Source organism: Bos taurus, chromosome 14 (genome assembly GCF_002263795.3).
Source record: "Bos taurus isolate L1 Dominette 01449 registration number 42190680 breed Hereford chromosome 14, ARS-UCD2.0, whole genome shotgun sequence".
Taxonomy (NCBI): domain Eukaryota; kingdom Metazoa; phylum Chordata; class Mammalia; order Artiodactyla; family Bovidae; genus Bos; species Bos taurus.
Window position 1 is genome coordinate 15,426,314 of NC_037341.1, and position 23,503 is coordinate 15,449,816.

At 43.5% G+C, this 23,503-nt stretch overlaps 1 protein-coding gene across 12 annotated transcripts in view; it reads left to right on the forward strand.

Annotated features, from left to right (window-relative positions):
- The window catches only part of MTSS1 (MTSS I-BAR domain containing 1), a 161,569-nt gene that overhangs the window by 34,218 nt on the left and 103,848 nt on the right, over positions 1-23,503 (forward strand). Inside the window, exon 1 of one of the 12 annotated variants that reach the window (XM_059893264.1) lies at positions 1-23,503. This exon is cut by the window's right edge and continues 17,778 nt beyond it. The exons of the other annotated variants lie outside the window; for them this stretch is intronic. The gene's annotated coding sequence lies outside the window, so the exon portion shown is untranslated. 12 annotated transcript variants of the gene reach the window in all.

The following is a 23,503-nucleotide window of genomic DNA, read 5'->3' on the forward strand; positions in this document are numbered from 1 at the left end:
AAAAAATGCCCTTGGCTCCCTGAATCCCTTTAAACTGTTGATCCCTTTCTTCTTGTACTTGTGCATTCCAGACCCAGGGTGCCCTTCCCAGCCCACCCCCTCTCCACCCCCTTTAGATGCTTGAGGATCTTTGGGTTATCTTCCTAGAGCCAGTTTAAGAGTCAGGTTACCTGTGAAACGCTTGCCCTCACCACCCCCTTCCTCCGTCCCCAGAGTAAATGGGGTCTCACTCCCCTGCCTCCTTGTGTGGTCACCATCTTCCCCGATAGACTCAGCCACCTCCAGGGCAGGGCCTGGGTCCTGCTGCTCTCTGAGGAACTCAGGTACCCAAGTGCTAATAAGTATCTGGCATTTAGGAAGGTGCAGACCACATTGCACGCAGTCCTTGGTGGATCTGGGTGAGGAAGGCTGTCATCTCTGGAGGCAGGAGCCTGGTAACATGGGGTCTTTGGCCAGATTCCACTTGGGAGTTCAGAATTCAGATCTTGGGACCCCTCTCAGTGGTTGAGTCTCTGGATTATGTGACTTCATAATTCACTGTTGCCCAAGAGGGCCCACCACATCTGTGATGGGGGTTACAGGAAGTGGGCAGGTGGATGGATGGCAGCTGTCTGCTCTTGGCTAGAGTTGGAAAAGAAGGGGAAATCTTCCTTTTTGGGAAGGAGGTGCCAGCAAGCTATTTCCAAGAGGCAGCCATACTTGGTTTCGTTTGCCCACAAGTTTTATTTTAACGAGGTTGTTTAACTGAGACTTCATTGACCCTTAACTTCTGGATTGACTTCAGTGTTTCAGACCTGAACTCTCTTTCATGTAATTAAGGCAGGATTTCTACCTAGGAAGCTGCTCAGCCACAAACTGAAAAAATAACAATAAAAAAGGTCATTGTGCTTGTGCCTGCTCAGTCTTGTCCAGCTCTTTGCAACCCCATGTACTGTACTCCACTAGGTTCCTCTATCCAGGGGATTTTCCAGGCAAGAATGCTGGAGTGAGTTGCCATTTCCTTCTCCAGAGGATCGTCCTTCCCGACCAAGCGATCAAACCTGCATCTCCTGTGTCTCCCGCATTGCAGGAGGATTCTTTACCTGCTGAGCCAACGGGGAAGCCCCAAAATAGGTCATAAAAAAACTTTTTCACAGGCCTGGAGCTGCACATTCTTTGAAGATGACCTTAAAGAAACCTGGACAGTTTCATTCACTTAATTAAAAAGAAAAAGGCATAAAACTGCAATCTACTGATCTCTAGATCTGGCTGTTGATCGCTAAAATGCTTTTATACTCAGATAGGCCAGTTCAGGTTCCTTAATCATTTTTGGTTATTGTCCTTAACTATTCTTAAAAGAGGAGAGCCCTTATGAGTATTTAAGGAAACAGCTCTGTTGTAATTTTTTTTAAAAGCCAGGTTTATGGTTTTGAAACATTCAAGGATAGTGTATTCATTTTTCTGATGATCTTATTCCAGTTGAGGCTTTAGAAGTATTGGGGAGCAAAAGGAACCTTGCAGAAAGCATCAGGAGCCTCAAAGTATTACGGAAAACTGGCTGGTGTGAATTTTACTCAGACTCTGGATATGGTTCTCACAGGGCCACCTTGACAACCCTACACAGTCTCTAAGTAAAATTAATGCCAAGCTCTAATATTCTGGAACCTTGGCACATTATAGATGCCCAGGAAGCTGTTGCTGATTTGTTAAATAAAAACTGATAAAGTGAAGTACTTTGTATCTTGCTTACAGAGTGGATGGACCAGCAGCTCTATTCTCTGACATTTTAGAACATGAATCTGAGCAGATGGTATTGACAGTGACCTAGAAACTCTACTGCCTTTCATTTTCGCGGTTTTGAATTTGACCTCTTGATTTTGATTCACATGAATTATTCCGAGGAAGCCTGAAGCCAATTTTGCTCTGCTGGTAGTTACATTTTGAAATTCTCATTGCTGTTTTCTAGGTGGGTGTGGGGTGTAAGAACAAAGCTATGAAAAATAAGAATATTTGTAGTTGATTAAAGTGGGAAATTGGCAAGACCAAGACAGTTTCTTGTTTGTCTCTTTTTAATTGTGTTGCTTTATGCCAGAACTTGACGTGTCCTGCGTGCGCTGTGGTGAGTGACCCCAATGTGGTCCTGGCCTCCTGGAGCTTTTAGGCTGGGCCAGGGCCGTTCTCTGTGATAGAATTTTCTATGGTGATGACAGTGTTACACATTTTCACTGTCTAGTATGATAACCAGCAGCCACCTGAGGTCATCAAGTACTTGAAACATGGTTAGTATAATTGAAGAACTGAATGTCTGATTTTTAAATTTTAATTTTAAATATCCGCATATACCTAGTAGCTACCACATAACACAGCATGGATGTAAGGGGTATAACAATGGCTACAAAGAAAGGCTTATTTTGCTTTTAACAGTAAATGTACTAGTTTATGAGTCACCTGATTTATTCTGTTTTATATCTGCTATATTGAGAGTTTACTAGGTACCTGGTAAAGAATGCAAAGAGGTTCTGTTTCTGAGGCATTGGGTCAGTGGGTGGTAGAGGAATTTAGACAGGCATGTAAGCAATAATAATTCCCAACAGTGAGTGCTTCCCACTTGTTTTTATAGCATGTCTGTTTCATCTGTTTCATGGATTCACGATGGATAAGATATCGTTCCAAAGGGGCAGGGGGTAATTGGTTCTTAAGAAGGGAAGGCGGTCTTACCCTTTTTATATATCAGGTACAGATATGCATACAATACATATGCAAACATACACACATCTGTGAAATTAACATTTTATGAGGAAGGGAGCTGATTAGGAGGAATGTGTCCAAAAAGGCTCTTTATGGGAGCAGAAAAAAGGGACAAGCTTGACAAAACTATTTTGTGATGAAGTCTAAGCTTTTAAGACATTAGGTCAGCCTTTTTGCTTGTTGCCTCCTTCCAAGGGCATTTAAGTAATTTTCATGAACTTGAGGAAGGTGATTGCTGTTGGTATATCTCCTTTATTTGAAATAACTTGGCAAAATGAATCCATATTAACAGACTCTGTAGACTCATCAAAAAGTTACCTAGTGTTGAATAATAAGTGGATTCAGAGGCAGCCAAGACTGAGTGTCCACCTCACTGTTATGTATTCACTCTTTGTTCTTAACCGTGATGCAGAGAACAATTTTAATGCTGGGTTGTACCAAACAGTCTTTTATTAATTGGGCTTTATAGCTGTAATCCTTTTAGTGAGGATGTGTGCGTTTGTGTCTGTCTGTACACATAGTATCTGTACAACCAATATCTATAACATATAACAACCTGTGTATATAACATATATATATATATACACACACACACACATAGGTGTGTGTGTGTGTATGTTGTTAGTTGAAAGAATTAAAGCATTAGATTGGTCTTAGCAGTTTCTTGCCTAAAATGACGGAGACACAAATTCTGTGTTCCAGGACGACTGGTTTCTATGCAGGGCTCATCCTTGATATGCTTACGACTTTGCTGAGGGCTCTGGGGGGACCAAAACCTGGAATAGCTTTAGTGTAGCCTCATTAACAGAGCTTCCCTGGTGGCTCGCCTGCCAATGAAGGAGATGCAAGAGATGTGGGTTTGATCGCTGGGTTGGGAAGTTCCCCTGGAGAAGGAAATGGCAACCCACTCCAGTATTCTTGCCTGGGAAATCCCTTGGACAGAGGAGCCTGAAGGGCTACAGTTCATAGGGTCGCAAAAGAGTTTGACACGACTGAGCGACTAAACAATGAGACTGAGCAGCCTCATTAATTTCCTTAAAGCCCCCAAGCCACTCCAAATTTGAGTATGTATATGTACATCTATGTTTATACTGAATACCTATGAGTTTCAATCATATGAAGTGTGAAAAAACTTTTGTAGATTATTGCTGTTTCTAATAATAACCTAGCTAAAACTGTATGCCTATTATGTAAATACAGTTTCAAGGAGCTATCATTGACCTAGTAAGTGGTGACATAAAAAGGTTTAATGCCTTTTAAAATGAGTTGATAAATGTACATTTTGCTTTGAGTTTCATTATTTTGGTGTTTTATTACTCTGATGGTGATTTAGTCACTAAGTCATATCCAACTCTTGCAACCCCATGGACTGCAGCCTGCCAGGCTTCTCTGTCCACAGGATTCTCCAGGCAAGAATACTGGAGTGGGTTTCCATTTCCTTCTCCAAGTGATATTTCCCACCCAGGAATCTAACCTAGGTCTCTTGCATTGCAGGCAAGTCTACTTTGATAGACCTTGAGTATTTTAACTGTTTAGCACAATACCTTTAATCCTGCATATTCTGTTTAGGATAAAACAAGTTTTTTTTTTTTTTAATGGCACTATGAATATCAAGTTTGTCTTAACCATTTTCCATTTTCTTAAAGTTATTTTTTGGTTTGTTTTATATGATAGACTTGGTGTTGAGTCTAGCACAGTAAGGTGGCATGTGTATTTTAAACATTTTTTTCTTTTACAGATCACACTATAGGTAAGGACTAGAAATAACAAAGGAACCCACATATTTACTAAGTATTTTTAATAAATTTCTAAAAGAAAATTTTATTTTCTGTCCCCCCTTATTTTTTGGGTCGAAGGAGTTGGGAGATGGGGACTTTATGTATCTGATGGGCCAATTTGTGTATTTCACAAAGTTTGGAATAGTGAACTGACATCACTACTGCTGAAATGAAAATCCCTCCTCTCCGTCCTCACTGATATTGACGTTAAAACTGATCCCTGACAGCAGCACTGGTCTCCACTCTACAAGTGGTTATTATTGTTGATCTTTGGTTGGGTAGCAACAGTTGCCAGAGATGGGCTCTTTCCTTGTGGTTCCTTGTGTCCCGCCTAGGTGGGATTTGACTTTTCACTGCGTCTTCTCAAAATGACACTCGAACAGTTATTGTGTGCTCACCAGAAGGGCACTAACCTGACTCCCACGTTGTCCAGGGCAGGATGTCCCCAGAATCCTAAAATCCTCTATCAGGGAGAGCTCGGGATGGAAGAATCCCACACCCATGGCCGAGTGTCCGTTTAAGGCTAATCCTCCCAGTAACCAAGAGAAGCATTTGCTCCGCCTGAAGTCAGTAGTGTTTCCTCTTTTCCCTGGCGATGCTTGAATTATGATGCGTACTGTGCGGTTTAACCCCAGCAGCCCTAATAAACGCTGGTGAATTACACGGCGGCAGTCAGGAGGAAGGTCCGAGCGTGCTGGGGATGTGTGTTTTTATGGGTGACTGAGTTGGTCTGTGCGCAGGGCTGTTTGTGTCGTTAGGCAGTTTGCATAATGAAGTGGTTTACTCAGCAGCTCCATCCTTCCAGCTGCTTGCAGGGCCGTCTGCCTGGGGCAGTGGGGACTCTCCCACCCTCCTCCCCACCCTAGCTCTTTCCCTTTGCTTTTCATTTTGGCTTAAAATAACTAATGCCCCTTCACCCCATCCTGCTAACCACACACACAGTCATGTTTGGTAAAACATAAATTACCATTCATGAAAAAGTGCAGTTATTTCAATTCATACACATGAGGCATTTTTTGTTTTTTTAAACAATGCTTGTGGAAGATTGTTTGCCATAGAGTTGTGAACTTGGTTTGTTCTGCCTGTTGTAAAAATAACCATTTGGAGTGTAAATGTGCATTGGAAGACCCTTGCACTTGTCAAACTAGTGTTTTTCTAGGCTGAGTCTATTTTGCCTGATTGTGTAGCTGCCTCTCCTCTGCTCTGATAAAGCCCCAGCCTGAAAACATGCACGAAATGTGAAAGCTGCTATGAACTAAAATTTTCACCTTAGCTGTTTTCGTGTGCTTTGCAGGAGGAAAGATCTGGTGTTGGAAAATAGCTCAGAGAAGAGAGAAAGAATATTCAAAAGGTCTTCTGTCACTAGGAATCTGGCAGTGAATTCTCGTGGTACATCTTAAAGAAATTTGATTTTTATACACTACTTTTGGAAACATATCTGTGGCCTGACATGGCAGTTACCTGGGGTCTGTTGCCTTGTTTAACATAAGGCTTTGGTCTTTTATTTTTAGAAGGTGGAGAGGTCTGTTCTAGACCATATAGTATCTAGTGTAACCTTTTCGTTTTCACAGGGCAGGCTGTGAGCTGAAGTAATTTGCCTGAGGCTGCTCGGCTCACGGAGGGACAGTGGGATTCTCACTCTAGAGCAGGGCCTTCTGTCCCATGTTTTCCCTGAAAGCCTCCTGGCCCACTTGTTAATTTCGCCTGTTGAGACCATTCAAGTAGGAAAGATCATGAGCTATGGGAAAAAGCTCTGTCCTGGGCTCTCAGTTGGTTATCATTAGTCAAGATTTTTGTTGGCTTCTTTATGTGGAATCCTTGATCATCTGGTTTTCCAAAGTAGTTTTCCACTTCCATTGCAGTTCTTTTTCTATTAAAGATGATTTTGTTTTCCTTTAAACTCGTATGTGTGTGTAAGTGTGTGACAGCCTGTTTTCTTGTGTTTTAATAATTTGTTATGTTTGACAGAAGCATATTTATCTGTAATAATAGCTCGGCTTCTTTCATCTACATTGTCTTAGTTTTGTGACTGTATCTTTCTATGTGCACGTGCGCACCTACACGCGTACACACACGTACAGTCCACACACAGACACACACACACACACGGAGTGTTTTTCGATTCCCAAATGTTTAAAATCACCATGGGACGTCTTATGTCTAGTGAAAAGATACTGCTTTGGAAATCTGCAGCATTTCCTGCTGTGAGCGCCAGGGCCCAGGGACCCCGGTTACCATGGAAACCAATATGGAGCCGCTGGGTGGTGCTTGCCTTCAGAGCTGCATTTGAGTGCATCTCACCGTCAGACGCAATGCTGCTTCTTCCCCACTCCCCACCACCTTTGAAATTAGGGGAGGGGGAAAGCTGAGTGATTACAAATAAAAAAGAAAATACTGTTTTAGCTAAGGTAGAATGATATCTTTAAAATGTACCCTTTTAATGTGATCTATAGTGGGGCAGTACCGTTCCCTGAATATGGCCAAAGGTACCTGATAAAATACAAAGAGACTGTGGAGGAGATAGTGAAAGGGAGACCTTCTTCCTGTGTTGCTGACCTGCAGGCTTCTCTCTGGGGCGTGTAAGGCTGACTCGGCTTTATTCCCACTGACTCTGGTTGAGCCCATTTAGTTTGTCCAGGGGGCTTGACGGCAGACAAAAGCTCTTCAGCTCTTGGCGTGTGCCTGCTTCATCCTCCTCTCTCTCAGAACCCGCCTGGAGAACCAGATCCGAGCGCCTGGAAAGCTCGTCCGAATTTTCACCCCTCGATTTGCCATTTAAGCACATGAGAGCCATCTGTGCTTGTTGAAAGGGGATGCTGATTACGAGAGAGTAGTACTTCATTCGGATAATATGATTTAAAGCAAGATGTGTCTCTTATACTGGAACCGGAGGACATAATGAGCCATGTAAACACACCCCCTGACCTCCCAGGGGTGGTGGCGGTCCTGCCAGTCAGCGGCCACAGGTGGGCTTACAGCATGTCTGTGCAGGAGACACAGCGATCCCCGGTGCCAGGCTCCCACTGCCTGTCAACCAACTCCTGTTTCCAGAGATTGAAGGATAATAAAATTGCCTCCAACCTTGTTAGGTGGATGCCTTTGTGCTCTGGTGTTTGTTCTTCCAAATGTGTTTGTATAAAGCAAATATCAGGAGTGCGTTCTGTTTAGAAACAGTGAAGTACCTTGGAGTCTTTGACTATTGCAGGCGGCTGAGATCTTAGTCCAGCCTTGACCTTGAGGGTCTTCTGAGGGCCCTCTGTCTGTTGAGGCTCTCCACTAGCCCTTCAGCTGCTCAATGTCATTGAAGAAGGTAGTAAGAACCTCATTCTGCAAACAGGGGAAACCGGCTGGTGACTTGAAGTGCCTTGGTTAAAATGCCACACAATTCTGCAGCAGCAGAGCCTGGTGTGTGTGTATCCCCTCCTTGGGACCCATCAATCCACCTTCTTTCCATCTCCGAGATCAGTTGTATTTTGGAATCACTTGGGAATTTAGAATCTCAATCTATCACTGTAGACATTTTGGGCTGTGTAAATTTTTGTTGTGTGGGGCTGACTTGTGCATTGAAGGCTGTTCAGCAACATCACTGCATCTCAGCCCTTCAGTTATTAAAGTCAAAAATATGTAGCCATTCCTGAATATCCTCTGGGGTGCAAAATGACCCTGGTGGAGAACCACTGAGCAAGACCGCTTAGGTTGTGTTCTTTGACAGCTTAATGGACCTGTGGTTCTGCTTTTTCTTAAGGCAGTCACGGATAGCTTGGTTCATTTAAGCTAGGCTTTTAATTATTTATAACTCAGTTAGGATTTTAGAAATTTGATGGTCCATGCATGGTTTCATCTGGGAAATGACCACCATGCTGAGTTGTGCATAAAACTTTGTGACCAGTCCACATCTTACTAGAGTTGGACTGTGAAGAAAGCTGAGCACCAAAGAATTGATGCTTTTGAACTGTGGTGTTGGAGAAGATTCTTGAGAGTCCCTTGGACTGTAAGGAAGTCCAACCAGTCCATCCTAAAGGAGATCAGTCCTCGGTGTTCATTGGAAGGACTGATGCTCTGCGAAGAGTTGACTCACTGGAAAAGACCCTGATGCTGGGAGGGATCGGGGGCAGGAGGAGAAGGGGATGACAGAGGATGAGATGGCTGGATGGCATTACTGACTTGATGGGCATGAGTTTGAACTCCGGGAGTTGGTGATGGACAGGGAGGCCTGGCGTGCTGCAGTTCATGGGGTCGCAAAGAATCGGACATGACTGAGCAACTGGAAAATCCCATGAATAGAGGAGCCTGATGGGCTACAAGTCCATGGGGTCACAGAAGAATCAGACGTGACTTAGGGACTACACAACAACATGGTTATTACTAAATAAAACTTTGTTGAATGAATGAAATGAGCTTTTATTCTAACTTTGATTTGTCTTTGTATATTTCTTCAATGGCTCTTTAATGGGAAAAGTAGGAAAAGTTATCTTTAAGGAAATTCATTTAAGGGGTTTCTTCTCTACTGATATTGCCATAGAAATGCCTCTAAAACCAAAGGTAATTGGTAGTTTATCTGCTCGTCTTGGTTATTTTTCAGTTTACATTTTGGGCTATAATGGGGGACTGGTCCTGTACCTGGTGATGTGCTCGTCTGGTGCTCTTGGGAACAAAGAGGTGTTGAGTCTTTCAAATACACGTAATGATGTCATGTCTTAGGATGCTAAAGTTTTGGATTCCTCTTTCCTACACGGAGGAGAAAGTAAATGTAACCGTCCTTTCAGAAATCAATATTTTTACCCCGATTTTGTCCTTGAAGAATGGCTGCCTTGTTGTTAATCCTTTTCTTTATGCTCACAAGTCACAAAATCTTGTTTTTCTTTGTTGCTCTATAATTTATAAAATTGTATTGCAGTTGGCTTGGGTAGAATTTACTTAAGCATAGTTGAGCCTCTAGATTTTCTTTCTGGCATAGACAAAAGCGTCATTAATTATGAATATGAATCCTTTTGCAGAATGACAAGATTGAACGTTTCCTCATGCCAGTATCCCAGCTGTCTCATTTTGATGCTCAAACAAAGACTTGTTAGAGATTGTTTTTAATAGCCATCGTATCAGATACTAAAAAAAAAAAAAGCTGAAAAGAATGCAAAATAGCTTATAGTTCATTTGTCTAGGAAAAAAAACCAAACATAATGAAAGGTTTTGGTTTTATTGCGGCTGTTTCTACCCTTGTGATTGCATTTGAGGTCTCAAAATTTTGGCCATGGCTGCAAACCAAAAGATCATTTCCATTCTCTAAGTGTTCTGCCGTTGGCAGGTGCAAAATTTCATTTGTTGGGATGATCAGTGCTTGAGAAGCCCAAAGCTTTGGTCACATTGTGGCCCGCCCTCCAAGGAGCTGAAGCTCACTCTTGGTTTGGTCATGGAGGTGTTGGGGTTGGAGGTGATGGGATTGCTATCGGGTGGGCACCGAGTGCTGAGCCCTCACTGTGTGGCTTCGCTGACTCACTGTAGTCACAGGGCAGCTTCTGTTCCTGCCACTGCAGGAGGTGAGCTGGGGTCTGATTCCCGAGCCTTCAGGCTTTTCTCCACCACGTTCCATTGCTTCAGTCCTGAGTGTGTCATTGGTTGACCATCTCACTGAGACAGTTTCTGATGTCCTCACTTGCTTCCTTCTACATCACAGGGGCCAAGACTGGCCATGCCAGCCTACTCTCTGGTATATTCTTAGCCTGCAAGAACTGAGGCTGCAGGGAAAATCTATCATGTAGTAGGGCTGAGTCCAGCGTGAGGGAGGCTGCTCTTGGCTGCTGATGGCCTCTGACGGTGATGGGCACACGTTGATAAATGGCTTCCCCATCCTGCTTTCATTCCACATGAAAACGACCACAAAAATCATTGCAGCGTGAAATGGAGAACACAGTAAATTATCCTGGTGCGTATGCTGCCCTGTCGTTAGAGTTAAGAAATTGCATAGCACGCTGGCAAAGAACCTTCGATTTGAATTAAATCACAGGCTGCTTTTTTTTTTGCCACATGGCCTTTGGCAAGTTGCTTAACCTCTGTGTACCTTGGTTGTCTCATCTGTAAATTGGCTTGATAAGGGCACTTATGCAGGGTTGTGGGGAAGAGTCTTTGAGACTGTGTGTAAAGGGCAGAGTTCAATGCCTGGTCCACAGTCGCCTTCGGATGCTGCTGTTATAAATAAGGAGAGCTCCTATGTATCAGTGGCTTCCCTGGTGACTCAGACAGTAAAGAACCCACCTACAATGTGGGAGACTGGGATTTGATCCCTCGGTTAGGGAAGATCCCCTGGAGAAGGAGATGGCAGCCCTTCAGTATTTCAGTATTCTTGAAATACTTCAGCATTCTTGCCTGGAAAATTCCATAGGCAGACGAGCCTGGCGAGCTACAGTTCATGGGGACACAAAGAGTTGGACACAACTGAGAGCCTGACAGTTGGACTTGTGTCTGTGTATCAGGACACATGACCGTGCCAGGCACTGTGCTGAGTGCTTGGTGTAGATTGTATGAATTAATCTTTATGGAGAGTTGTTCTTAGATAGGCAGTGTTGATTTTAAACAGTGGTCAGATTGCCTGTCATTGAAACAGTATGAAATATATGCAGGATGTGTACATTTTCATTGTGGATATTTTAAATAACATACACCCCAACAGTGCGACAACTGGGAATGGTGCAGAAGAGTCCCTTTCAGGCCTGAAACAGCTTTTCCAATGTAACCATGTGCAGGAGCCTTGGGGCCGGCTCTTCTCTCTACTGAGAGAGGGTTGGTGATGCCACGTGGAAGGTTAGTTACTTGAGTATATCATTTGTATTATTTATTTTTTTTTTTTAAAGAATGACACCACTTCCCTGTGTTGTTTTGAGCTCGACAGTCTGTAAGGATTCCAAAGTCCAGCTTTTCACTTGGGAGGAGGCTGAACATGACAATCCTCCCTTTTGTTTCTAACACTGACCTTTGGAGTTCACTGCAGGGGGGGTGGGCACGGGTGTGGGGGCAACCTTCCTCCTCTGTGCTCTGTGGCTGCATCCCCAGGTGGCCTTGAATAGATCGTGGATTGCTTTCCTGTGATTCGGGAGCTCCTTTGCTGTGGTTTAGGGAAACCACCACTCTGGCCTCGAGGGTCTTTGTGGCTTGGCTTAGCTTTCCTCCTGTAGGAAGGAGGGCCAAGTGTTAAGTGTTAGTTGCTCAGTCATGCCGACTCTTTGCGACCCCATGGACTGCAACCCACCAGGCTTCTCTGTCCATGAGATTTTCCAGGCAAGGATACTGGGAGTGGGTTGCCATTTCCTTCTCCAGGGAATCTTCCCAACCCAGGAATCGAACCTGGGTTTCCTGCACTGCAGGCACATTCTTTACCAACTGAGCTACAAGGGAAGCCCATAGGAAGGAGGGCTGGATAAGAGCAAATGCAGATAGCAAGGCATTGGAGGCTTCCCTGGTGGTTCAGCAGTGAAGAATCAGCCTGCTAATGCAGGAGACATAGATTCATTCCCTGGGTCAGGAAGATCCTCTGGAGGAGAAAATGGCAACCCACTCCAGTATTCTTGCCTGGGGAATTCCATGGACAGAGGAGCCTGGTGGGCTAAAGTTCATGGGGTCAGAAAGAGTTGGACGCATTTTAGCGACTATCCCACCACCATGGCGGGGTGTTAAAGGCAGTGAGGGTGGTGATTGGAGTTCCTGCAGCTTCTCCTGCTTGGCTGAGGGGCGTGCCCTTCATTCATTCGGGAGAAACCTGTGCCTGGCCCCAGTGAATGTTCTCTTGTTCTCTGAGGCATGTAACAGGTTGTCAAGTTTCGGTACTTTGGTGGTCAGTTCCTGGGTGTCTTTTCAAAGAGATAACTGTAACAGAAGTATTGTGATAATATACTATCAGTGTAATAGGTATATTACACACTATTAATACAATAGAAATGTTATTGGATTCTGGAAGCTAAGTGCCCTAGTTCTGGCGTATAAATAGCCTTTGTTTTTTCTTATAATCCTCCTTCCTACCTTTATCTTGGACTAAGGGCCTCCTCTCTCAGCACATCCTTGCACAAGTCTTCCTTCTTTGTCACTTTTAGCTGAGAGCGGAGGCCATAGCTGGGTGACCCAGGCTCCTGCAGGTTTGATGTCTGGAGGGATGAAGGTCTTTTGCAGGTGGCTTATTCCCCTCCTGGTCCAGACCGCCTGACTTTGAGTCTTGTAATAGAGAGAGAGAGAGACAGAGTCCTGGTACTCTATCTCGATGCCTGATGACTGAGCTGGGGACTGAGTTGTTCTACTTGGGAGAAGCACCATGTTCTAGGATGTAGTCTGAGCCAGTGGGAAAAACGTTGCCATTCAAAACCCCCCTCCAAGGGGCCCATTCTGTCTTTCACGCTTTATGTACTGAAAACTGAAACTCCCATAGGACTCTTCATTTTCCCTGTGTGTTTCCCAGGCTTAGTGTATAAATAGCAATCGGGAAAACCCGACTCACTGTTTTGCTAACCCTAGATCCTAAAAAAGAAAAGTTCTGGAGAGGATAATAAAAGACTAAATGTAAAGAATGTCTTGGCAGTGGTTAGAGGAGATTTTAATTAAATCTTGAATTAGTGGGTGTGTGAGGTTTTAATTCCCTTTTTGAGGATGACTGTTGGGTTTAGTCCTGCTTAAATCCAGGTATAAAGTGTTGTATGAATTTTCGCCCATTGAAGAGTTACACAGCTTTCCAGGCTCTTTCACTTAAGCCTTGTTGTGAAAGTGTGGGTAATTCTGAGGTGTTCACAATCTGTAAATCATCTGTTGGCATTCTCTGAAGTTCGTTTTTGAGCCCGGATATGGAGGAGTTACAAGTTGACTGATGTGGGGTTTTGCATTGCATCCAGGTTTTCCATTGTTACCAAATGGCAGTTGGTTCTTTGGTTCAGCCAACACAGTCTGAGCACGTTCCATGGTTGGAGGACAGGGCCAGCTTCTGGAAAGAGCTGCTAAAGCAGATTAGACAAGGATTCGGGCCCAGAAGGGCTGACTGTCCAGAATGGGAGAGAATTCATGTCCCTTAACACCTGTCTCTCAAAGGAGAAAGGGACTGTTTCTATGGGTGTTGGAGTATGAATTCCTGAATCTTCTCTGGTAGACAGGGGGATGAATCTGGTCTCTCAAAGCACAGGGAACCTTGTAAGACAAGTGTACGTTCAGCATGCAGAGGCCAACTCCAAAAGCCAGAAGGCCACTTGTCAGGTAGACTCTGTTGTCATACTGGTTAACCCTCCTGCTTAGCAAAAACCAGGAGATGGAGGGAGGGAAGGAGAAAGGAAACACTCAACCCATGGTGTTAGGCTTTAGAGGTGAAGACTTTGAATCTGTCTAATCAAGCCCTTGGGCAGGTTTTATTTAGCAGGGTAATGTCTAGGCAGGGTTTCCATATGATGTCTAAGGGATGGGAAGGGCATGTAAATGAATGAATGTAGCCAGCCCGCCAACACGAGAGCGTGCACCCTGTTTGAAGCAGACAAATGACCCTCTGACCAGGGTTGTATTGTTGGAACTTGGGCCTTGATTCTTGGATTTTTATGAACAGCGCTGTGACGGTGGAAATGTCCCGTGTTTGCGTCATCCAATATGGCAGCCACATGTGGCCCTTGAGTTCTTGCAGTGTGGCTAGAATCAAATTCCTAATTTTGTTTTAATTGAATTAATTTAAAGAGCCACATAGTGATTCACAGCTACCATGTTGGGCAGTGCAGCTGTGGATGCAGCCAAAATCTGAGAATTACAGGAGAGCTTCTGATTTTCAAGAGTTTTCCAATGAAATTTGGCCCATGGGCTGTCACCTTCCAACTTCTACCCAAAGATTCAGAGGAGCCTTTAAAAAATCCTAATGTTTGGGCCTCACTCCCAGATGGTCTGATTTAACTCATCAAAAGCGAGGCCTGGGCATCAGTATTTTCTGAAGCACCTGGATTGCAGCTGAGGTCAGGAACCACTGCTTTTACCGCTGAACATTGGAGGCTGATAGCACAAGATCCTTGTGGGTTTTGAAATGCTAAAAAAGTCTCCAGTGTGCAGTTACTTTCAGGTTCTACACATGGTCAATAAGTATGGTTATACTGACTTAGAGCAATTGCAGGGATTAAGTACAACCATTTGTTAAGTGAGGAGAACAAACATGGGTTGAGATGCCAGTGCTCAGCTTGGCTTACTCACTAGCCAAACGATTGGCCCTCCCAAACCACCCTTGCCTCTCTAGGGGAGGGAAAAATGTCTTTTTCTACTACCTTCTCAGGTTTTCCAGCTGGGGCCCTGTAAATTGGCCTGACGCAAGACAGACTAACAAGAGAAAAGCATACAAATCTATTTAATGTAAGTTTTATGTGACACGAGAGACTTTGTAGGGAAATGAAGACCCTGAGAAACGGTTAAACCTGAGTGTTTTTATAGTTAGTTTGATGAAGAGTGGAAAGTCGTGGGAAAACATGATGGGCCCTAAGGGAGTGGGCAAAGGGTAGTTACTGGGGAAACACAGCAAGGTCTGTTTGGTTGGATCCCTCCTGGCCTCCTTCCGAGGTCAGTGAGTCCTTCCTGCACCTGCCGGTTCTCAAATCCCTTTGGTTTAAAATATTTCTGACGTGAAAGTGGCATCTTGGAGGGCAGCATATCATGATCCCGGGAAGGGATTCAGACTTTGCCTTGGCACAACATGAGTTAGCACTTGCTGTAGGATTCCTTAAGAATAGCCTCAATCAGGAATGTTAATTTTTTTAAGACTTTTTTTTTTTTAATGTGGACCATTTTTAAAGTCTTTATTGAACTTGTTACGATATCATTTATAATTTCTGTTTCAGTTTTTTGACTGTGAGGCATGTGGGGTCTCAGCTCCCTAGGCAGGGATTGAACCCAGCCTCCTGTGCTGGAAGGCGGAGTCTTAGCCACTGGACCCCAGGGAAGTCCCTAGGGACATTTAACTCATAGAATGTCAGTGGTCTCCTGAAATCATGCAAAAATGGCAGATACCTGACAGGCTTTATGTGTTGATCTGAGTCTGTGATTGTTCCAAAGCTGGTGTCACTCTCAGAATTGCAGGTTGAAGTGGAATTAAAAGGAGAGAGAGTGAGGGAAGGATAGGCATAAGGAGTGTTTTTGGCATGCATGTTTGTTGTTAATGAAAAAAACCAATGCGTTACCACTGGTCTGTAAGTCCCAGTGTTGGAGACTGGATCTGCCTTGTTCATTGTGTGCCGGGGACCCTGTACATTGTAGGGGCTCATTGAACCTTTGTTGAATGAGAGGATGAATTAGTACCTACCAGACCCTGCACCAGCGTGTTGGGATTATTTGAGAAACTTGCTTTTTTGTCTGTTCTTATAGGATGAAGGATTTGGAGAAGTTCAATAGTTTCCCCAGAGCTATGGCAGAGTCAGTATTTTGAAGCCTGGAATTGTTCCTACAGGACTATGCTAACTTTGTTGCTTTTATAAACATGTATGCTACTAACCCTGAGCTAACATCATCTCTAAAATGGTTGCAGTGGATCAAAGGGAGAATCAACTCGTATCATGGTTTGGGAGGGATCAACCCTAATCTGTCACCTCCGTACTGGGGCTGTACCCCTGAAAGCTCTTGGGGATCAAAGACCTTTGAAAGTAAAGTGAAAGTGTGAACCCATGGACTATTATAGCCGGCTAGGCTCCTCTGTCCATGGAAGTCTCCAGGGAAGAATACTGCAGTGGGTAGCCATTCCCTTCTCCGGGGGATCTTCCCAAGCCAGGGATTAGACCTGGGTCTCTGGCACTGCAGGCGGATTCTTTATCATCTGAGCCACCAGCTAAGCTCCCAAAGACCTTTAGGAGGAGAGATATTTTCTGATGTCCTTCACATCCAGCAGTGTGACCAGTGAACACACAGAGGCATCTAGTGAGTGCCTGCTGATCTGATTCAGATAATATAATATCTCTTACATTCCTTTTTCAAAGAGAAGGGAGTGAAACTTTTAACTTCCAGAAGAAGGCACATTTTAAAATTCGTGGTCCTCTGCCAAGAGGTGATTAAAAGAGTTTTCAAACTGTCTTGGGATTTATGTAACAGAGGTATGTGGTTTCTTTCTGAAATATACTGTTGTAATCCTCTCTTTCCCTGGTTCTGTCCTGCTTTACATGAATCTCTGAGCCTCCCTCTCCTCTTAAAAAGAAAAGCGAGAAAATCATATACACTGCATCCCTAAAAAGCTGGCATCAATAATTTAAAGGGTTGGTAGGCTGTAACCTGTGTGCCCAATCCTGCCTGCTGCTGGCCCATGAGCTAAGGATGTTTGTTTTAAATAATTGAAATAATTGGAAAAAATGTGAAGAGTCATATTTTGTGACATGTGACAGTTAATGTGAAATTCAAATTTTGAAGTCCATCCATAAAGTTTTATTGGAACACAGCCAGCTCCTTTCTGTCCACGGTTGATCTGTGACTACTTTTTTGTGTGACCTCAGTAGAGTGAAGGAGCAGACTGACCAGCCCACGGAGCCTAGAATATTTACTAAATGACCCCTTGCAGACAAGTTTGCTAATCCCTGATTGAAAGCAAAGTATCTTGGGAAGAAGGGGTAGGGGATGGGAGTAAAGGTGGAAAATATTATTCTTTACTTTTTCCCTGCTTTGGGTAAAATTTGAATCTCTTAAAAAAATCCCCCCCTCTTGATTTGCATATCCATAAATTCGGAATCTAGACTGGAGAAGAAGACGAAAGAAGAAAATTAAGTGGCGATTGTGGAGACAGCAAGAGAAAAGGTTCTTTTTAAAATATTAAAAAAAAATTTTGGCCGCACCGCATTGCATGCAGGATCTTAGTTCCCTGACCAGGAATTGAACCCACGCCCCCTGCAGTGGTAGTCTCGACCACTGCACTGCCAGGAAAACCCCCATGAGAAGGAAGGTTCTGATACAGTTCAGCAAAAGGATTCTTATGGTTCTCACTCCCTTCCCTTCTGTGTCTCAACCCAGTACCTTTAACAGTTTGAACAGCCAGCTTTTTTCTTTGCATCACAGTATGAGAATGTTCATCTGACTGACTTTATTATGGCTACAATGACGAGTGCTTGACATGACATAGTGAGCAGTGCTCACTTAATCAACATGGGCAGGGGGCTGCAACAGGCAGGGTTCTTTCCTAGAGTGAGGTTGCATTTGCCCTTCTTGTGATGAGGTTCACTTTACACTGTACCCGAAGTCCCAAACCTTGGATGAACAGAGGATTAAAAGGCACTGAGACTTATTTCTTGACAACTTGAGCGTGTTGACACTGACAAGGTGTTGGGTCTGTCTGTCTCAATGATATGACCATGTTAATTTGCCAAAGTTTCAGTCCTCAGTCGTATCCCGACTCTTGGCAACCCCGTGGCCTGTAGGCTCCTCTGTCCATGGGATTCTCCAGGCAAGAAAACTGGAGTGGATTACCATTTTCTCCTCCAGGGGATCTCCCCGACCCAGGGCTTGAAGCCACGTCTCTTGCATTGCAGGCGATTCTTTACCACTGAGCCACCTGTTTAGATCTGGGCAAATTGTCCTTCCATTGGACCAGCCTTGGACAAGTGCAGTGAGGGTCTGTGAGGGTCCCATGCTTTCACGGTTGCCCACCGGCTGTCTGCCTCGCTTAGGGTTTTGAGCTGAAAGTCTCTGGACAGGAGTGGAAGTGTCAGTGTGATTGCTCGAGGGAAGGGCTGCATGTCCTGAAGGCCCTGAATGAGATGGCGAGGAAGGGCTGAGCCGGGATGACATTCGTTCTCTCACATTTACTTTCTAAAGGGTTTAATCTACTTTTTACTGCAGTATCTTTACTCTTTAAAGAATTTAATTTTTTCACAGGCTTTATGTTTTCCACACATTAAGAATGATGTCCAGGTATGTAAGTCCCTTCCTGTTACACACGCTCAGTTATGATGAATTTAAAAAAAAAAATCAAATCATAATTTACAGCTTTTCATTCCTTGCCACGCAGAGTCCTTGTGTGTCTGCTTGGCCTCAGAAGTCCTTTGCCATTTTTCTTTGTCTTTTTTCTAATGAAGTATAGCTAATTTACAATGTTGTGTGAGTTTCAAATGTACAGCAAGGTTATTCAGTTATACATGCATATGTGTATCTTTTTTTCAGATTCTTTTCCATTATAGGTTATTATAAGATATTGAATATAGTTCCCTGAGTTATACAGTAGATCTTTGTTTATCTGTCTTATGTATGATAGTGTGTATCTGTTAATCCCCAATTCCCAATTTATCCTTCCTCAGTCCTTCCCCTTTAGTAACTATAAGTTTGTTTTCTATGTCTGTGAGTCCATTTCTGTTTTGTAAATATCACTTTTTTAGATCCTACATATGTGATATCATATGATATTTGTCTCTCTGTCTGACTTACATCACTTAGTATGATGGTCTCTAGGTCCATCCACATGGCTGCAAATGGCATTATTTTATTCTTTCTTATGGCAGAGTAGTATTCCATTGTGTATGTATGCCACAACTTGATCCATTCATCTGTTGATGGCCATTTAGGTTGCTTCCAAGTCTCAGCTATTATGGATAGTGCTGCAGTGAACATTGGGGTTGCATGTATCTGTTGAATTTAGAGATTTCATCTCTTTTAGATGTATGCCCAGAAGTCCTTTTTATTGATTAAAAAAATAGTGGGGTGGGGATGTTGAGTGTAATAAATGAATGAAAGCAGTGTACCTCAAATATTATTCATATGACCAAGGTCTGCCTCACAAACTTGTCAGAATCAATGTATTATAGAAGTGCTTTAAGAGATAGCCCACTATGCAAATATTCTTCACATCACTATTCACATTAGGTAAAATGTGGAAACAGCCCTGCTGTCCATCCTGGGATGAATGGATAAACAAATGTGGTATATCCACAGAATGAAATATTATTCAACTATAAAAAGGAATGAAATGTGGTATTTGCTACAACTTGGATGAACCTTGAAAACGTTATACTATGCGAAAGTCAGGCACAAAGGTCTCATATGATTCCATTTATGTGAAATTTTTCAGAATAGGTAAATCCACAGAGACAGAAAACAGGTCCATGGTGGGAAGAGGAAACAGACTGACTTCCCTGTGAGCATGGGAGTGTATTTTTCAGCAATGAAAATATTTTGGAATTAGATAGAGGTGGTTTTTGCATAATGATGCGAATGAACTAAATGCCGCTGAATTGTTCTCTTTAAAGTGGCTAATTTTATGTTACATCAGTTTCACTTAAAAAGCATAATTTATGTTAAGTCATGATTTCATTTCCAATAAAAGCGTATATGCACACACATGCATATATACACACATAACTGGCATCAATGCCACCGTGTGTAGTACACCTGCTGAATGGCCAGGAATTGTCAGTCCCCGGCATCCTTGTTTTCCAGGCTGTAACAGAGGGAGAGCTACACACACCTTTGCACATGGGGAGCTTGAAGCCCAAGGCTGATGGGACTTGATCAAGGTCACGTTGCTAGGAAGCGGCAGTCGTAGAACTGGCTCCTAGGTTTTCCTGTCTTCGCTGTTCCCATATGATGCTTGCTGACAGGGTGGCAGAAGCTGACAAGACTGGATAGACGAGGGAAGGATCAGAATTCCTCTTGCAGCTTCAAGTCTGCCTCGCTCAAAGTTTCTTGACAGCCTCCACCATGAAGCAGACAGGTTAGTCTTTGCTCTGACTCTTACTAGCTCTGTTTTTTTGGCTTGGTTCTTTCCCACTTCTTTGAGCTGGTTTGTTTACTTTAAAATAGAATTATTAAGAATTAGAAGAGGATCATTAGGAATTCTTAATAAGATATGCAGTGCCTGGGAGAGGTGTAATGAATGTTATCTGTTACATATGTACCTGCCCCTTGTATCAATAGAGTCTGGTTCATTAAATTTTTTGGCACGCTTCAAGGAAAAAGCCTTGTGCCTTTAGAGGTATATTTGTATAGAGTTGGTGTGGGAGGCTCAGTGACCTTAAGTGGCACTCCAGCTTGAATTGCGGGCATTTCCCCTTCTGCTCTCTGACGAGGACCAGCCTTCCTGTGTCTAGGGCTGCTCTTGCAGTTGGATAGCTTTGACAAAACCAGAAAGACTGAAGTGCTTTACCAGCAGTTCACCTTGAGCCATTTTTCAGCTGGATCTGGTCTCTGGTTCCATGACATATGGCAATGTTTGTGAAATGCTCTTAGACTTTAAAAATAAAGGAGAAAGAAAAGAAAAGCAACAGTGCTTTCAGCTATGATGACACGTCACAGTTCCAGCTTCTTAATGCCCGAACAGGAGGCAAGAGAAAGATGCTTCTTCAAGTCTCAGTCTCCTTATCTTCCTGTAGTAACAGAAATTGATGCAGCCCATCTGTGCTGCTTCAGAACAAACAAGAGTGAAGTCATGGTGCTTAAAATAGCACAGGGTGGCGGGGTTGACAGCAGCCCTCTCTTTCTCGTCTCCCTTGGGGACTTTCACGCAGGATTTTGGCATCTTGGCATGTGTTGGGCTCACTCTGCATGTTTGTTTCTGGGTCATGCGTGTGCTCGTGATCAGCGTTGGCTCCCCTTGCAGCCCTCTGAGGGGTGCTTTTCTGCAGGAGGAATGTGTGTGGTCTCCTCTTGGTGTTTCATTTTAGCCGGCCTGTCCTCCTTCACCTCTCTGGAGCTGTCATTACATATTTGAGAACCACTTTAAAGCCGACCTCGCCTCACTAACATAACACATCAGTCCAGCGAGGAGCTTTTCATTTCGAGCTTGGAGAGTCCCTGAAGGAGGTCCTGACTACTTACTCCTAGAGCCAAGGGCATGGACTGGGCTCTTGAGGTTTAACTTAAGAGGAAAGGAAGTATTGGGTCGGCTAAAAAGTTCATTTGGGTTTTTTCATACGAGCTTACAGAAAAACCTGAACAAACTTTTTAGCCAATCCCTTAGAAGTCAGCTTGATTCTCTTTCCCAGTGAATGAAAGGCTTCATTTCTCACGATGCCCTTCTCCATAATTTTAAGTGGAAGAAAATAATATGATGATTTAATTCTGCCTTTGTGTTCCTTACAGTCTGGGTGCATCTTGTTACTCCATACATGTGTTTTTTTAAAAAATGCATCTTCATTTGTGTTCCCTATGATAATTATAAAGCATGAATTCCAGGTGGCATCTCTAAAGATGCAGTGGGGCTTTGGCTGCTTAATTTCCCTTAAAACTTCTGCATAATGGTGCTTATTAGGTGTGGAGACATGTATCCTTAGCGTGTGTTGTGTCAGTTGGGATTTTTCCTGTAAAGTCACTGAAGAGAGCAGAAATTGAGCTTGTGTTTGTCTTCTTTTTGTCCTGTACAAATAGTTTTGATCATGATGTTTATGAATGGAGGATCTCAGTCTCTTCTTCCTAAGTTATGTTTACAAAGGAAATGGATGTTGACGTGGTGGGATTTCTTGGGAAAGGAGTATAGTGGGAGAGAAGTGTCTAAGGAGGTCTAGATACACTTGGAAGGGAGCCTAGTTTAGGAAGATGGTGGTAGGGGCAACCCAGAGCTGATGAGCTTAGCAACAGGGATGAGAAGGCATTTCAAGAACAAACATACACACAAACCCCCCAAAAGGCAAGGGTTGCAGAAGGTCTCAGTGGAACTGATCAACAGGGAAAATGAAGGATGTCTGTGTCTTGTATTTTAATATGACATATGTGGATTTTGTTTGTTTTAGTTTTTTGATGACCAGGCCTTTTGGACTCATGGGTCTGTATCTGAAGCCGTATTAAAGAAATCATTTGAAGTCTTCAGTGGGAGAAGAGCTGTAAAGCCACCTTCTTTCATCTACAGTCTCTGGAGTTATCTTCTTTAACCACTTTAGAGGTGGGACAAGTTGGTTTCAAGTAATTAAGAGCTGGTCCTTAACCTCTGCTGTGCCCTGCCTTCAGTATAACTGTCCAAATGAGATTCGGTGAATGCTGTTGATAGGCCCTGGGGTGTTATATAAATGGTGTTTATCATAAGCCCACTTTCTTATTTTTATCCTCTCAAATAATCAATTCTAAATGTAGTAAGTTTGCTGAGAGCACCCGTACATTTGCATTTTAAGTAGTACCTCCTTGTTGGTATCTGAGACTCCTTCGCAGGTAGAACACAGTCATGCTCAGTCGCTTCAGTCACTTCCAACTCTTTGCGACCCCCTGGACTGTAACCTGCCAGGCTTCTCTGTCCATGGGATTCTCCAGGCAAGAATACTAGAGTAGATTGCCATGCCCTCCTCCAGGGGTTCTTCCTGACCCAGGGATCGTACCTGCGTCTCCTGCATTGGCAGGCGGGTTCTTTACCACTGGCGCCACCTGAGAACACAGTCAGAAGTTCCTAACCACAGCCTGCAAGCCTGCATGGGGTGTCCCCGTCCCTCCTGATCTCCACCCTCCTCCCCGCCATCTCTTGATCCACCCCAGTTTGCTGTGCTCAGTCATACTGGCAAAATGTTTTTCCATCCCAGGATCCTTGTACTTGCAGTCCTCCTGCTGGAAATGTCCTTCCCTAGACTTTTGTAGGTTTCAGCTCAAATGTAATCTTGGAAGGACCTTCCGACCAGTCCAGATAAAATACCTCCACCCTCCTTCCTCTGCACTCTCCTTTCCCCAGTCATTCTGGTTCACTTCCATGTTTTATAATTATATGGAATTTTAATTTATTTTGCATGACCTCTTTTTATCTCTTTTCTTTTACACTAGCATGTAAGCTCTGAGGGCAAAATTTTATGTATATCTGTGTTCACAGTACCTGACACTCAGTAAAGATTTATTGAATGAATGAATGGATCAGAATTTTGAATGAATGAATTTAAAAATAGCTTGTGCTTGCAGACACATCCTTCTGTGGAAGTGATATTTGGATACTATTAGTAGAGCATGAGGGAGACTCCTACCATCTGCCTTTATGTAGTGGAAGGAGGCTCTCCTGTTGTAATTATCCATTTTCTTTTACCAGAACTAAACCAAGGAGAACAAATATTAACTTTGTTTAGTCGAGTGGAATGAACGCATTTTAG